Below are 15,258 nucleotides of genomic sequence, written 5' to 3'. Positions count from 1 at the left end.
TTTCAATTGTCAACCTAATAATACTATCAACATTAAAATTGTCAAACTAATTATACTGTCAACACTTGAATTGTCGACTGTCAATTATGTGACTTTATGAATGTCTAGCTGTCGACTGCATACCTTTGGAAATGTGAGGATGAGTAGTGGTGATAATGATTTAGACATAGAAGTTTGGGCCTTGCTAATGGGCAGCAGGATGAGGGGATAATTGTGGATCTGAAAATATTGTGATGTGTTTTTACTTGAACAAGATAATGAAGAGAATGATGAATGTGTCCAAGTAAGTCAGTCACCATTGGTGCTACCTCATGTCCATGATAAGTGCATTATCATACCTAAGCAAAAGACAAAAATAATCCACCTCTTGCATGTGGAAATATTTTTTATCACAATGCAAAAAACATTTGTCAAGGTATCTGTAGCCTTTGTGATGTCACAATAAGTAGAGATAGGCACCTCTTCCCTTCATTATTGTCATTATTTATTAATATAACGCCAGCAAATTCCGTAGTGCTTTACAATTGGGAACAAACAGAGTAATAAATCAATACTGGGTAATACAGACAGACAAAGAAGTAATAAACCCTGTGTGCAAGCTTACAATATCCCTATTATGTTATTTGTAGCAAGGTCATTCAAGAAGTTTATCAGAAGGTGAAAAAATTATGTATAGTAACAAGTAGCTCGGCATCGGCTAGCAGCAGAACAGAGAGACACCTCACGGGCTCTTCACCATCAACACCTTCTTCATCAATCTTCTCATTATTAGTACGTAGTCCAGCATCCAATTGTCAAATGCAAACTGACCCACCTAATATAATCCATGATTCCCAAGAGTCTTTCCTGCACACTGTGCAGGGAAGACTCTATGATGTGGGAAGCCACTGCTGCGGCTGCTTGGGGTAAAACTTCTATGCAGAGGGACCAAGAAGAGTAAGCATAGTTTAAAACAACAATTGTCTGTGAAGCAAGCGTTTGCAAGTATGACAACCAGCATCCTGTTGCACAACGGATCACTAAAGCTATGACAGCTATGTTAGGATTGGATGTGTATCTAATTTCCACCATCAATGCATCAGGTTTTAGCAGATTAGTTGAGATCATGTATCCATGCTACCAGATTCCATCTCAATTCTGTTTGTACCAAACAGTGAAACTAAGCTGTGACTCGGTTTCTCCCGTCAAACTCATGTCAAAACGAGGCGAAACGTCATTTACGTGAATTTTTTTTGCAAAACTCTTGCAAGTTTTGGATCGCCATCTTTTGCATATATGGTCCACCCTCTTTCTATCACGTGTAATTTTAGAACAGACTGCGTGTAGAGAGGAGGTTAGCTGCAGTGCTCTGCTCATAAAATAGCATTCAGGGTGAACAAGGGACATAGGAAAGCAATAGGAAAGCAATAGAATCCTGTCATTATTGTAAAGCAGTTCCGTAGAGATATTAGACGCCGTCCCCGTGCCTCCTCGCTAGTCTGATCTCCACGGAGCGCCCCGTTGCTAGGCAATGGGACCCGCACCCCGGCTTCCTGTCGGCATTCAGCGTGTCTGACTGCCGAACCACTGCCCACCAATGAGGTAGGACTCTCCTCTATAAATATCCTGCTCTGACAACACTAGGGTGTCAGAGCAACTAGTACCTTGTATCCTAGCCTCCAGCATTCATGTTCATACATATCCTGCTTGCTGACCTGTGTACCGACCTGGCTCTCCCTGACTCTGATTTGGATACTCCCTTGGTTTTGTATTATACTCTCCGGATTGACCTTTGGCTTGTTGACTACTCTCTGCTTCCTGATTTGGTATTTCATCTGCCCGCACGGTTCCTGACCTCTGCTTGTACGACCACGATTACTATTGCCATCTCGTAGGTAGCTTCCTGGGAGGGCCGCGACCTGCACGTCATTTCCCGTGAAATCCAAACTTCCTTGCGGGGGTCCCTGGTGAAGACCGGCGGCGTGTTAGACTCCGTGCCTCCTAGTGTAGCAGTGCCAATACCCGCAGGTGCCGCAATCTTACCTCGTGACAAGAGAAAAGTCAGCTACATTAGTTTGCTGAACAATTGTTTTTAATTTGTATAGCATTGCATATATATAATAATGCTAGACAGTATATACACACTGAGTTACACTATTAGCAGCAGAATCCAAAAAACAAACAGATTTCGTTCTTTTAAATTTTAAATTTTTTCTAGTGAAAGTAATCTTGTGTGGGACTGTGACAACTGAAATAATTTTGAAATAACTGGGTGTTTGCTTCTGAGCTTCATCAGCAGTTGCACACCCCAAAAAAGCTATATATTATTATAGTCTAATCTTTTCTATTTTTCAATATTTGTCTAATTTGGAAGGGTTATTCAGTGAAATCTATATTTTAAAAGGATCTATATTTTTGTAAGGGTCAGCACGCATCCACCCCCACCCCCAAAAAAATGCTATATATTATAATCTTTTCTATTTTTCAATCTGTTCAATTCTATCTAATTTGCTGTCGCTATATAAATAAATGAGGATGCTGAGAGATGAAGGTGGCCTGCACCCATACTTCATAAAATCAAAGTTTACATTACCAGAGTATTCATCCGTTCCCAAGAGCATGGTGTTACAGTTCTCAGGAGTTTCTATCAGTCAGTGTTAGCGCTGGCCTTCCTAAGGCTCGGAGTCTAACAAATCCCCTGGACTTCACCAAGAACCCGCTGCAAGGCGGGATGGATTTTGCTGCCGGAGGTTCGCAGGTCGCGGCCCTTAGGTTAGCCCACTGACGTGATAGGTGACAGATGGTTGGAAAGGAGAATAGACTCTGTAGAGGTAGTGTAGTACGGCACAGATGAGCAGGATCAGTAGCAGAAGGAACAGCACATAGAGAAGAATCCAAGACGTATACAATGGAACTCCGTGTGGATACATTTAGGATGCACCACACATTTAGGAGAGTCGCTGGGTCAGATACACAGGGGAACAGGCAGCAACGTGGTCATTAAGGATAGCCAGGTACACAGGCAGCAGCGGATCCAGAAGCAGAGGTTAAACAGGCCAAAGGTCATACACAGGGAAACAGCAGACACAGAGTGGTAACTTGTTGCTCTAATAAGGCTGCAGTGTCTAGGTGAGCCTTATATAGTCTGCAGATTGTAAATGCTGCCTCCCAGCCACAATCATGTGACCGTCCAACCAGGGAGTACTGAGCTGTACACAAAGGCAGGGATATCAGCAGCACAGGTTATTCGTTACCTTGTTTTACTTATAAGCTCTGTACCATAATGCTGCCCTTCTGAATCAAGTCAGGGGACTTGTATATATTTATCGGGAGGGAAGGCTGAAAAATCATCCCCCCAATGGAAACGTCATCCAACCCTGAGGTAAAGGGGACTCCCCAAGACTTGCAGCAAAGGTGGTCCACAAGACCTATTTATATAAATATGGAGTGTATATAAATAATATTTATATGTTCTATTAGTGACATGTAAGAAATATATAAAAGAGACAGTTCAGATAGGACCATAGTTGCCCTTCCCATACAAGTATGTAGGTGAGAGGAGTACAGATCCACAGACTATATATAGGAAGTGTTGACCATATATTGTATCTGAGGTGATTGCACATAGCCAATGAAACGCGTAAGGCATTGTGATTTATTATTCTTAATTGCTTGAGCTCAATGTTGTATTTACATCACAAAGATTAAAGTTGTTTTTGATTAACATCACTGATCTGTCCTCTATCAGACTGGTTTTGAGGGACATTACAAACCTTTTCATTACCACGATTGAGTTCCCTTTATACCTACCGAGGAAAAGACGTTGTCTACAACATATGTGTAAGTTCTAACCTGCTGTGCAGCTCAAATCTATTGTGAGTAACCAGAGAAACTTACAGAATCTGTCTATTTGGGAAAGTATTACAAGTAACTCTTCGTGGAGGTGCCAGCTTGCTGGGTGGTTTCACTTATGTTCTGAGTGGATGGAGAATCTGGGGTTAATCATCTGGGGAGTCATCCTTCATGTATGGGAGATCTTCCGTCTGGGGAACATATTCTCCTTGAGTACGCTCTATATTTATTTCAAAGGAGAGGCATATATTACCAGGATTACCACTAATGGCATATTGATTATTCATCCTTAAATTTGTACAAGTGATGAGTGAAATTTGAGTTTCCTAATTGGTTGAGTAACACATTGTTCTATCTTTATCACTGGTTACATGTTCTAGATCAGCTATTCAGGGCTCGTCTCCATCTATATGTGGTGGTGAGAAAAAGTCTTTTATACCTGTATTCAAATCCCTATGGAATAACATCTTCACATGTTACACATGTTGTGGCAATTACCTGTATTTAATATCAGTAATTGTGTTTAGGGTTTTTATATTGTTTCCACTGGTTGATATATTTTAGTTATGATTTTATTAATGTTTAATTAGTATTTATTGTAACCTAAGCTCATATGTTGTCGTTGCATTATAATTGTGAATTTTGGGTTTAATAAACCATGGTTTTTGAATTATCAATAGATCTTTTTTCATTGTGTCTGATACAAAAGCTCTTGAGTGCAGTTGCATTCCACTTTTGTACACATTCCTTTCATCTGGGGAGAGCAGGTCTCATGCAACTGGTAGCCTTGAACTATTGTCATACCCAGCGCTTGAAGGCTTTAAGTTGTATTGTTTTGTAATCTTTTATACTTCTTCTCAGTTCATCACTACTGCCCTTGTTGGCTGTTTCATTGTTTGGATTCTAGCACACGCAAACACAAACAAGAACCTAACTCTGATCAGTGTATTGCATATTCAATATCATGGACTGTTGTCATACCAACTCTCCATGCGCTACTGATATTTATCACTTTGTCTATAGTATTTGAATTTCCCTTGTTGTTTCTTTATATCTGCAACATGTTGTCTATTTTTTAAACTGTTTATACATTACTGATCTTTGCATAAATAAAGTATTTAAAAAAATAAAGTAACATACATTTAGTGTTTGAATGTTGTCCATGTAATGTTTATGGAATATTTATATGAGTGATGCAAGTTATGTGTGTGGTGCAGTTAAGTGAGAATGTACCCGATAGAACCTGTTTTCATACTATAATTTATGTATAAAGTGTGACACATATTGAGAAGTGCTGTGCGATTGGGAAAGACCTAGAAACTTGCTCTGAAAACAGAGACACATGAAATGGTTAGGACACATGATGTAACCCTGTATGAAGATGGACCACCCAATAAAAAAATGGTGCCATAGGGAAGATAAGGAAATGAGACTGAGAACAACTCACAAGAGACCTAAATAAGTTTTTGGAGAATATTTGAAGGATGTAGTTGGAGGCCCATAAATGAGATGTTGCATGAGAAAAATCTTATAGGTGTGTATGAGAAGGGTTACAAATGGGGAAGGGAATAGTAGGTTATTGTTGGAGAAATTAACTGGAAACTTTTGCTCACTCGCCCTTTTACAATAATTCGATCATTTGGCTATATGTCACCTTTTAAAACAATACACATAGAAATCCAAGAAACTCTGTTCCTTTTCTTTCTGTCAGTGTTGGCAGTCCGATGTTTGCTGAGCAGGGCTCCTGTCATTTTGAAATAAATAACCCGGGATTTCGGTGTGATCTGACCTAAAAGACACCCATGCTTTCTTTTAGGTCACCAACAAGATACAAAGGTTATAGAATCTTATATGTACTTTTATGAATTTGGGTTTTATCAAAATTTTAAATTATGGCAAAATAAGTAATGTGAGTTAAAGTGGAGAAAATGAGGACTGTCCTTGGAAAATCAGGAGCCATGGGGTCCCTGCTCCTGAGATAACATTTTTAAGGTGAGTTTGACTAAGGTCTGAACACAGCATTGTATTTCATCTTCATCTCCTGCTTGTCTATATTGTCCTTCATTTTGAAATGGGCTGGGTCAGAATAACCTGTAGCCATTTAGATCATTGGAATGTTGCGATCTCTGGATTTATGGAAGGCAGTGACCGGTCCATTGGTGTGATTATTAACAGGGCTGCATGGGACAGTGATGTGAGGAGGGGAATGGAGGCAAGCAGGAAGACAAATCAACTGGAAGTTAAATAATGGAATGATCAGCGTCCCCAACAGCACAGCATAGTATTTGACGCTCCTATAAAACTCATGCAGAAAGATTGTGGTGCCAAACACCCCTCTTTATAGAGAGATGTTCATGCATCCAACCTGCTTTTCTTCTCACTGTCATTCTCATTAATTTCATTTTGTATAATTTGTTATAGAGAAATTCTAACACTGTTGTTATTACATTTTAGCCATTGAGTTTGCATTATGTGCCTGGTACTATGAAGTCTCCTTGGTAGTGTTGAAAGAGTTCAGATGCAATAAATTAAATTAAAAAGGACATGGTTGATAAAATTTCTTAAGTAACTTACAGAATTAAGCAGTAAAAACATAAATAAGTGCCAAACAATAAATAGAGATCTAGAGCATGATAAATATTTGTATATAATCTTAGGTGTCTGCAATATGTTTTATATAAATATTATAATATATATTACACAAATAATGACTATAAAATGCTGCAGTTGCTCTTCTGCAACATGATTTATTTAGAGCCAGAAGATTACCATTACACAAATGGAAGGTCATGTACAAGTCTATGTAACATTATTATTCACATTATTAGCATCCAGAATCTAATAAAAATGTGATGAATTATGCAAACTATATAAACACATATAACATAAATAAATCCTATATCCTATACAAAAACACCATATTATTGACACAACAGCTTATGCTGAATTTTACCCATTATGTGAATTTTGGGTTAGTTAGTTAACCTTCAGTGTTCAGCTTGGAGAGATAGCTGGTAACATAGCTGAGTCAGAATTCAAAATATGTCTTTTCATGTCTGGTATCTGTCATTTGGGGCATCATGCATAGGGCCTTTTTTAATAATAACTGGCTTTTTGCCGCGTAAAGTATCATCTATCATCTATCATCGTAATGAAGACAGGTGACCCTTTGTGGCAATTTACTAATAAAGTCATGTCAGGACAGTGCGTGCGATATGAGGCTGTCCCGGCGATAACTTTTTTCTACCAAAGATTCCGGGTTCTGACCCGGAGTCTTTACATGCGCGACCTATGGACTGCTGCCATTTTCAGAAAACAGCGTAGGAGAGAGCAGCAACGCTGCCGGAGAGGGATTCTTAGATTCTGCATGGTTTAGGGCTTTATAAATAGGCCCCTTATTCTTTGTAGCAAACCATGAAAGCTGTAGATAACATTGTATATATCAAAACTATAAAATGTAAAAGGTTCTCATCATGCCGTTTATTTCACTTTCTTTTAAATTCAAATAGTTTTGTAACCATTGATGTTAGCTTTCTTATAACATCCGAAATGTTACAGTTTTTGGAATCAGGACATTATGAGTAGGGGGCATGGCCTTGGGGGAAGGTCTGTTTGCTAAATGTATGTGTTACTGATTTATTATGCTGGCTGGAAGGGAGGCCTAGACTATTCATTTGTTGCTTGATTTCCTATACATGGCCCAACATACCAGAATCCAGCCAACAGCAACAAAGCTTAAGACAGCAGCAGTAGGTAGCTGCAGTAAAGACAGTTATGAGAGTCTGCTAACTGTACCTATTCTGGAGGGGCAGGCCCGATCTTAGGTAATGTCCCATGCAAGACAGTAAGAAGGTATGTCAATCTCCAACTGTACCTATTCTGGAGGGGCAGGCCTGATCTTAAGGAATGCCCCATGCAAGACAGTAAGAAGGTATGTCAATCTCCAACTGTACCTATTCTGGAGGGGCAGGCCTGATCTTAAGGAATGCCCCATGCAAGACAGTAAGAAGGTATGTCAATCTCCAACTGTACCTATTCTGGAGGGGCAGGCCCAATCTTAAGGAATGCCCCATGCAAGACAGTAAGAAGGTATGTCAATCTCCAACTGTACCTATTCTAGAGGGGCAGGCCCGATCTTAGGGAATGTCCCATGCAAGACAGTAAGAAAGTATGTCAATCTCCAACTGTACCTATTCTAGAGGGGCAGGCCCGATCTTAGGGAATGTCCCATGCAAGACAGTAAGAAGGTATGTCAATCTCCAACTGTCCCTATTCTGGAGGGGCAGGCCCGATCTTAGGTAATGTCCCATGCAAGACAGTAAGAAGATATGTCAATCTCCAACTGTACCTATTCTGGAGGGGCAGGCCCGATCTTAGGGAATGCCCCATGCAAGACAGTAAGAAGGTATGTCAATCTTCATGGAGCACTGCTTGTGAAGGGTTAGCTGCATGTATCTATTTTTGGTGCCCACAAAGCTGCTCCATGATGAGGGTGGGAGTTACTGCGGAGAGTTACTCCTTTATTGGACACTGTTGCAGTTAGGATCCTGTAGATGAGCAATCTTGAGTAACACATGACACTAGGAGAATGGAGATGGAGCATATGTAACAACGGGTGAGTGGGAAAGACAAAAGTCCTACTGCATGTACCGGAAACAATTGTTGTAATTGCATGCTAGCTTTCCTGTTTGCCAAATTCGACAGTTTGGCAAACATGAAAGCAATTGAACACCAGGCAATTCCATCTAATTGGGTGAAACATCAAGTGCAACTGAAACATTTGGTGCAAAAAGGTGCTGAATTTCATGCTGTATTTTCCCCTTATCAGCCCTGATTGAATTGGCCCCACTGTCCAGTGACAAGTAATTGAAATTGTGAGTGAACTGCTACAGAAATAATGACTACAAACAGTAGTTGAAGTGGGCTGGTATATATGCCATACCGCCACCTCTTCTACTACCTTCATTGTAAAACTATTAAATTCCATTCACTTACATTCTCCATACAACCAATTCTAGATTTGATCACTGACTAGAACTACAAAAGTTATGTATATTAATAATTAACAATAAAACAGTGAAAAGTGGACTTTTGGCTAAAAGATTTATTCATTGATAATAGATTAAACATTTGCAAATCTATGTTTAAGTATAAATGACATATCATTTTCAGTATAATTTCAGTATAATGTTCTTTTAACATACATTTGTTGTAATGATTTTCATTTTTGTCACTGTAAACAATCTGTCTGATTTAATTTTGTAAACTGCACCTTGAAAGTTGGTGCTATGTAAATATAATTATATACTGTGATGAATTAAATTAGCTGAAAAAGGCCTGATAGGAAAGGAGCTGACAGGTATATATTGCTTTGTAATTGATATCAGAGTTGGTTTAACATTCTATAAACTGTGGAGAGAATGGATTTGCTTGTTAGCCTAGAACCCTCTTATCTGATCAATGCAAGGAGTTTTCAGAAAACACTGTATTATATACAATGACTTCACCAGGAAGAACTGTTGTTAGTCCTGAATTGCAGATGTACAATGAGTATACTTCTGACAGTCACTTTAAATGCGATAATTGAAAGCTTTTACTATAGTATAAACCAAATTTTGGTAGCAACGGTAGTCTTGAGGTGCAGGATCAGAACAAAATTACTATTTATCTTTATATTATATGGCTGCATTTTGGCCATTTCTATGTAAATATCTCTTCTGTGTAATTACAGTGTACATCTACCCACAGTTACTGTTCCTGAGCAATCTGGAATATTCTAAATGCAAGTATTCAGTGTGGATCTTTAAGCTTTTATTTCTATTATTGCTATACATGGGAACAAAGCTTTATACGCCAATGGAAATCAATTTATATTGATTCCAATAAGCATGCTTTTATGAAATGACTGGGTTTGTCTGAGTCCTGCAGCTTTTTATTCTATGATCTGTATTTCTCAAGGTGTTTTTAAAATATCCACATTTTTTCCTCTTCTTCAAGGCACCAGATGGTTTAAAAATTTTTTTTTCTAGCAATAGTTTAACTATAGAGATTTTTGTACCACTTTTCTCAATTTAATACAAAGACACGTAGTAGGAGGGAAGGGTTAAAATTTCCTGACAGTCTGGGAGAATTTTTTTAAATAAATAGGTGCTATCGAAGTGTCACAATCTGCAAGAATGGTCACTACAGCCTCAAAATGGATATTACCAATATATGGTGTATATTTTAAAGCAATTGAAAAATACACCAGTAAACTAATGGCTTGGTTTGTTATAAGCCACGTAGCATGAATGATTGCGCTAAAATGTAATTACTCTTATAAAATTGAGAGGACAGGAAAGAAAAATGTGGTCTTCCTCATTGGTGATCTTTACTATCCAGATGTAAATTGGCACAATGTGACTAGCTGTTCTGACAGGCTGATTTGTTTCTATTTTAAAGGAAATCTAACTTTCGCAAGTGCTAGACCAAATGGAAAGTGTTTTAAAATGTTTTAAATAAATCCTGTTGCAAGTACATACCATATTGCAGCAAAATATCTAGGAATAACTGGCAACCGATTTGGTTAAATATCATCATCAGCAGAAGCGATTTATATATCGCCACTAACTCACATCAGTCCCTGCCCCATTGGAGCTTACAATCTAAATTCCCTAACACACACACACACACACACACACACAGACCGAGTGAGTCTAAGGTCAATTTAAAAGCAGCCAATTAACCTATCTAATAATGTTTTTTAAAGTATTGTAGGTAACACATAACAGGAGAACATTTAAAAGGACTGAAAATTAATTATGGAATTACAAAGTATGAAGAAATATATGTAAAAAGTTAGCAAGTTCAGTAATTGGTGGACCACTATGTCAGGAAATAAGGAACCGTTGGTTTAAACAGGTTCTGAATGATACAATTCTGAAATAATTTGTAGAAAATAGTTTGATAACACAGTGTCAGCAGGGTTTCATGAAGGATGCTCATTAATAATAAATCTTATCATTTTTATGAGGCTGTACGGTTTAAACTGTTTATATTAATTAATGTTATATAATTGGATTTTGCAAAAATGTTCTATACTGTTCTAGGTAATTGCCTGGTACAGATGAGAGTAAATGTTTCAATGTTGATGGAATTGGAGCATATTTAGACTGGGACAACGTTATTAATGGAGTACCAAAGAAATCAGTATCAGGCCCTGTTCTTTACAATGTTTTTATTAATAAACTTGTAGATGGCCTAGAAAGTAGGTGTCCATATTAGTTGATACCACTAATACCCCATTCATACTGCACCAAAATCCCGGGTTTTTGCCGGGGCGAGCTCAAACGACCCGGGTCTTGGTGCAGTATGAATGGTACAAGTCAAAAATCCCGGGTCTAAAAACCCGGATCTTCAACCCGGGATTTATCGAGGGGTAATTCCCGGGTCGGACCCGGGTTGCCTGCACTATGAATGGTGCAACCCGGGTTTTTCAACCCGGGTTGCACAGAAAACAAGCTGATTGGCTGTCTGCCTGTCTCTGGAGGATGATATCATCGGTGGGAGCCTGTGGAAGATTCGAGAAGGAGTTTAGGAGAAATGGTGGATGGTGGAGTGCAGATCAAGCTGAAGCAGAATCGGAGTTTGTTTGTCCGAGGTGCAGTATGAATGGTGTTTCTGAGCTGGGATGCTCCGAGCCCCGGGCTTGAAAAACCCGGGATATTGCCGGGGCGGCAGTATGAAAGCGGTATAAGCTATGTGGGGTCATTAACACAGAGCAGAGAAGTAACTTTCTACAGAAAGATTTAGAGAAGATAGTAAACTGGGCAGTGACATGCAGCACAAAGAAGACTTGTGTGTATAGAGCAGTGTGTGAGAGCTGTACATGGACAAGAGGGGGAGAGTTCCCTACCAGAGAAGACCCTTTGGATGATGTCTTCCTGACAGAGTGGCATGTATGGACAGACAGACCCTTGACAGGGGTGAGTGTGATTGGTTGGAAGTAGAATAGACATTTTCAAGTAATATCTGCTGCAGTTTATGCAATGGAGGCATTTGGGAGAAGCTGTACTTGTAACTGTGATGATCTGTGCTGGATGCATTTTAAATAAAGTTTAATTCTTACTTTTAACTGAGATGGCCTGGCGGCCAGAAATCATTTCACCTACACTGCCCTGCCACTAGCGTTCAGTCCACATTACACCTGTGGTTATACTCCTGAGCATTCAGGTGACCCTCTGGTTGTGGATGCCACATCCACGCCACAGCCTGAACAAAATAGGAGGGTGACAGCGTTTGGGATAGCACATAACATCATATTTCCCAACTAAGTGAGCGCACAACACATGACCAGCAGTGGTTACACATGTACCGCTGATATCCTTGCAATTACAGTTAAATAAGTCGTGTTTTAAGCAAATGTCTGTGTTTAATCTGATGTTCTGGGGGACTTAATGTCTCTTTGATATAGTTACACAAAGCAGGCTATGTATTAAAGCATAATATGGAGGAAAGAGTGGTGCATGGACAGCACAGCGGCATAGGGGCTAGCATTGCTGTCTCACAAAGCTGAGTTTTATTCCGACTAGGGCCCTATTATCTGTGTGCAGTTTCTATGTTTTCATGTTTCAAAAACATACTGGTAGATTATTCTGACAAAACAGACCCTAGTCTGTGTGTGTATGATAGGAAAATTAGATTATAAGCTCCAATAGGGGGGGTACAAATTTACGGAGCTGATGGAAATGACAGTCAGTAGGACGGAGAAAAATAGACAAAACTGACTTGTCCAACACCTAATAAATGCTGACTGACCTTAAGAATGACAAAAGAAGTCCCCGTCAGTGTGGTAATAAATCACGAGCAGCAGTAATAAGGTCTATGAGTATTTTTAAACCGGCAATGTTGGGTCCCTAACCCTAACCCCATTCCTAACCCTGACTATAACCCTAACCCCATTCCTAACCCTGACTATAACCCTAACCCCATTCCTAACCCTGACTATAACCCTATCCCTAACCCTAACCCTATACCTAATGGTAACCCTATGTGTAACACTTAGCTGTGATGAGAAGCGGCTTTAAAAATACTGATATAGCGGTCGCCATTATAAATGAACAGGCTGCCGTTATTACTGCTGCTTGTGATTTATTACCACACTGTAGGGGACTTATTTTGTTATTCTTAAGGTAAGTCAGCATTTATTAGGTGTCGGGTAAGTCACTTTTGTGTGTTTTTGTTCCTGGTAGTCACTGTTGGTGTTATCAGCACCGTTAAAGGGACTACCACCGCCAATGGGGCAGGGACTGATGTTAATAACAACAGCCAACAGCCCAGAAGACCCCCATTTAATTAATGCCTTCATTTATGAGCTGGTAGATCATATTTGTTGGTCAAACAAATTTCCTTCCTTTCATAAATTTCCTCCAGATACAAATTTTAGTGCTTAAGCATAGTTCATTGAATCACTCCTATGAATTATGAACTCTCTGTCTTTTAGTTGTAATCCTCCCGGAAGAAAATTGTGCCCTACAACAAGCTAAATTAGTCAATTCCAGGGTCCTGGTTTATGCCTCCTCGGAAAAGCAAAGATCACAATATTTGACAGTGAATAGTATAGTCCTCTAGTATCGGTAACAGCCAGTCAATATAATATCTCTTCCTCCAATCTGTCTTAGGCAACCACTGAAGCCATTTTGGAAAGTCAATATAGTTGTTGATAGAATAAATAAACTCTGTACCTTTTTATCCTGTTGAAGCATCTCCAGATGTAATGGAGGTGGAAACTCCTCTATGTGCATTGATCCGGATAGTAATTCATGACTGAGAGTTCAATATTCAGACTGAGATTATATGAGTTAGCCTGCACACACACACAAGCGTCACATGACACGTTTCTCCGCCTCTAAACAAAATGAGCACTGTAAATATTAAGATGCAATAACCTTTTGATTACAGATCATCCTAATCATTCTGTGGGAAAGCTTGCAAATATGAGGGATCCATTTACTAGAATCTGTAAAACAGTGAGCTCTTCCATGCTGTTGGAAGACAACTGGCCACTGATTGCTCAAAACCCATAAGACACTTCTTTCTTGCAAGAAATGGTGTCTCCATCTATGATTATTAAAATGCATTTACATGGTGATTGATCCAAGGAATTAATCCAATCTCCATTTAAAGGGTCACAGTGAATTCTTGTTTTCACACAAAGATAAATTGGCAGCTTATGTATTGGGATTTTGTATGACTTTTATCTGGATCAACACAGCCAGTCTATATTCAATAACATGAGGGATTCTTGTCTTTTCAATCTCACTATCTATGTAATACTTGACACTTGCAGGGAGTCATAATTATGTTGGGGCCTGGGAAATACAGTGATGTCGATAGATGGCTGTGGAGAAAGGGATGTGTTAGATTATAGACTGTGCTTTCTGGTCTGGAGCCAAGGGCAACATTATAGCCTGTAGTGTAGCTATTAATGATGGAACGTATGATAATATTCTCCTTATTTCCCTTTGATTCTCTCCAATTGTTCAGTGTCTTTTTTAGAAAATGGCAATTAAAACTTGACAAACAAGCTTTCCTGCAAAAAGAGAACTATATATATATATATATATATATATATATATATATATATATATATATATATGATTGAAATAATATATCTCTGTATATTTGAAATTTGCGTTGTCCAGGATCCCTTCTGATAAATCAATACACAATTACATAGTCAACAAATTATTTCCTTAAAAAATCAGGCCCACACTATTAAAATGCATTGTATGTATAGTACACATTGAAATCATCTTTGTTTATGTAAATAATGTAAAAAAAATAAAAAATCTGTTATACTTGAAAATAAATATTTATGTAAATTATTATAGTAATGACAGTTATTTTTATGTTATGAGCAAATAAAAATGTTATGCATTCTGATGTGACCTTTTGTTTACGCCTATACTGCGGTCTGTTATGTGTGTCTATGTACTGCAAGCAGGGCTGCAATCAGAAATTGTGGGGCCCAGGACAAATACAACATTTGACATGTCTATGAAAAGCATTCTCCCTTACTATCACAGCTATCCCAAATACCTTCTGGTCTGGTACACAACTGACACACTTCTGCTAATACTATTCACAAATTTATCTAAATAAACTAACTTGTATTGCAGATTAAGTGTCCATATAACAGTTATGTACGTGTTGGTTTGCATTTTGAATAATGAGTAAAATTAGCCTGTGTTGCTATGATGTGCACTACACTAACACAAATAGCCGGTCATGTACCCCTCTGTCCACATGCTGTACACACACACACACACACACACACACACACACACACACACACACACACACACACACACACACACATTCCCCCTCTGCTCACATTCTTTACACACACATTCATGCCCCCTCTGCCCACGTGCTTTGCACATAAAC

The sequence above is a fragment of the Mixophyes fleayi genome, chromosome 1, assembly GCF_038048845.1.
Source record: "Mixophyes fleayi isolate aMixFle1 chromosome 1, aMixFle1.hap1, whole genome shotgun sequence".
Taxonomy (NCBI): Eukaryota; Metazoa; Chordata; class Amphibia; order Anura; family Limnodynastidae; genus Mixophyes; species Mixophyes fleayi.
This window is presented reverse-complemented; position numbering follows the sequence as displayed.